This window comes from Phlebotomus papatasi, chromosome 3, assembly GCF_024763615.1.
Source record: "Phlebotomus papatasi isolate M1 chromosome 3, Ppap_2.1, whole genome shotgun sequence".
NCBI lineage: Eukaryota > Metazoa > Arthropoda > Insecta > Diptera > Psychodidae > Phlebotomus > Phlebotomus papatasi.
Window position 1 is genome coordinate 11,375,610 of NC_077224.1, and position 3,319 is coordinate 11,378,928.

Genomic DNA, 3,319 nt, shown 5'->3' on the forward strand with positions numbered 1-3,319 from the left:
ATTCGAAATAGAAATTTCGAAATAAAATCCCACCGTTTAGCTCCATGCCTATTCAAACGAAGATATTTCGGCTCAAAATCCCTTTTTCGAAATTAAAATCGCCCACTTCGAATTACTCAAGTTCATGTTTTCAATTAAACCTTTGCTAAAGAACTTTGTGTTCGAAATATATTCGAAAATCTGTTTTTTTGGAATTACTGTAGACTCTCTCAAATTCGGGCATTTGGGACCGAAATGTCACCCGATTTGGAGAGAAATTCGGGCAACAAACTTTTTGAAATGTAACGATTTTTAACTGCCGCCCGAATTAAAAAGTAGCCCGATCTTAAAAGAGCCGAATTAGCGAGAGTCTACTGTAGTTACCAATGAATCAGTCAAAATAACCAAAAGTCGTAATGCGATGGGGTGTAGCAAGAATTGACGGAAAACACTAGACCTTTCTTGACTTTCGCAATTTTATTCTTTACCGAATAAAATTGCGAAAGTCAAGAAAGGTCTAGTATTGTTTTCAAAAGTCGTAATGTGAAAATATTAAAGAAATATAAGAAATTTATTAAATTAATAACAACTGTAATGGACAACTCTTTAGTAAGGCGAGTTTCGTACAGAGGACAAGTACCCTATCATCTCTACCATTTCAACATTACTTCCATTTCAATTTTTTGATGAAACAAATCATCAGACAGCTTCTCAACATTTCGAAATAAAATAGAAAGTCAGTATGAGTAGGTATTTTAGTCAAGACACTCTGGGGAGGATTTCGATCCACGAAGAGGTTTCGATCCATGCTTTGAATTTATACTTTTCCTCGATATTTCGATCCTGTATGGGATCTTCTTCCGAAATTGAAACGTCGGAAAAATTAAGGAAAATTGCAGAGCATAAATAGATCGAAAATCCCGCCTTTGATTTTATTAAAGAAAAAGCGATTAAAATCTATTCTAATAATCCAATAAATTTCGAAATATCCTTGCTTAAACAATTCCTTAAAAATTAGTTCCGTATAAAAAAACGCCTTACCTTTTCTTTCTTTTCTAATTTTTCACCAAGCGTATTAAACCATTATTTTTCAATTTAAATTTTTGTCAATAAAATACTTTGATAATTCAACATCGTTTCGAAATTAATTGAAAAATCTGTTAGATTTACTATTTGAGCCGAGACACACTTGCGGGATTATAACATGTAGCCAGGAGATGCCATCTTAGGAACAAACCTCCAGGGAAAACTCCCAATTGTCAAGAGTCACAGTACAGTGCGATGTATTTCGAAATGCTACAATTTTTACCAGGTTCTTATCGAATAAATTATTGTGATTACAAGTTCGAGTATTTCGAAAACTCTGTTTCGCTTCGTTATACAGTGGCGGCCAATAAAATAGAATCACTTCTGAAAACTTGAGTTTTTTTTTAACTTTTGTTAACTTTTTTCTAGTATGTTTAAAAGATTTTAATTCAGAAGTGTTAAAATAATTCCCTTACGTCGAAAAAGTACAGTACAGACCGCAAAAAGTCTGTGTTTTGACTCAGAATGCGTCAATGGTGATGTTCTGCTGGGACAAAAAATAGAATCACTTTCATTTATATATAGACATAAACTGAAATTAATTTCGAGTATTTCAAAAATAACAAAATTTTAGTGTAATGTCAGTAATTATTTAGTATCTTGACAAATAATACTCCAAGTTTGGAAAAAGGAAACTACGAGATATTGAAGAAAATGTAAAACTTTCTCTTTAGAGGCTCTATTAGATTTTTGAGGCTACGAAAGCAAGGAATGATCGTAAAAGTCATAGCTAATCACAGTAAATTACGAAAATCAATAATCCATAACACAATATAGTGTTTAGGTAAACATAATGTTCAAAGCACAATAACTTTTGTTTTGTAAACATATTTTTGACATTTTAATGAGAGTGAGTGAGATCTAGATCTAGTCATCTCGTTCACTCTCATAGGAAATTTTGAAAACATAGGGTAACAGCTCATACTTTTGACCAGTTTCTAAATTTGGACACGTTGAGGATAAAATTGGACACTATAAATAAATTGATTAAAGTTATGTATTTTTATTCTAATATTTGATGAATAATGAATTCTATCTAAATATTTGTTCTTTTTGGAGGTTTTTAATATGTTTAATATGTTCGAATATTTTAACATTTCAATCGATTTCAAATCATTTTTTTTTGTTTTTCAAGAGATGTTTTTCTCGTGATCTATTTTCAAAGTTATCAAAAGTCGAAAAGCAAGTGAAACAGGGACACGGTATCGATCTCTCTTCTGAATGTATCGTTTAATCTTCTTATTATTGTTATTGTTAAATAGACATCCTTAAAAAAATAAAGAAATAGTTAAATAGAATAAAGTTGATTTGTAGAAAAATAAAAAACTTAGGATATTTTCTTAATTTAGCAACAATATTGGCATAAAATCCTGCGGTAAGACGGTTTTGATATAGAGGATGGGTGCCTTATCTCCTCTTCATTATGAAGTGTTCGTCACCAGGCATAAATATTAACTTTAACTTTAACAAATTCTTATAAAATACTGTGTGATTGACGTTCGAAACGTTTCGAAATAAAATATAAAGTCTTCCAGACAATCTATTTTACTTAGAGCACACTTGGAGAATTTATAACGCAGGGTGAAGAAAATTTATCTCAGGCATGAACCACTAGGGGAGATTTCCCGAGACTCACCGGTGTAGCACAGTGGGGTGCATTTCCAAATCCCCGCGTATAGAAGACGCCCAAATGGAGCTTTCGAAGAGGGAGATTTTAAGCGCCGAAAGATAGGCAAAATGCACCGGTCTAAAGCTCAGTGGGGGACTTTTGTGTCAAAATGGCGGTTTCGAAATAAAATCCCCCCATTTAGATCCTACCACAAAGTTGAAAGGGTTCTCAGATAAATCCTGGCTAAGTTAGAAAAAGATTTTTATCTACAGGTAAGTAAAGAGATAAGCAAATAAATTTTTTTTAAAAATCAATGAATTGCATTTTCGGACTCATGTGATATAACAAAAAAAGTTCGATTGCCATTAGGGGGTGAATAAATATGGTCAGCGAGTGTACCGTGAGTGGAAGAGCGGCAGTCAACGAGATCTCACTGATCGCGCGATCAGTCTCCAAGATCGCGCTGATCGCACTCAAAGTATACCGTGAGTGGCAGACTTTTTCGCACCCTGATTGGCATCGTCAGATTTCGAACTTAAGTGTGATAATACCACAAAAATTACAGAAGTTCCCTATAGATCGGTTGAGAATTTTGGATCATCTTTAAACTCTGACATGGTAAAACAGTAAGAACTTGTCCAAAGA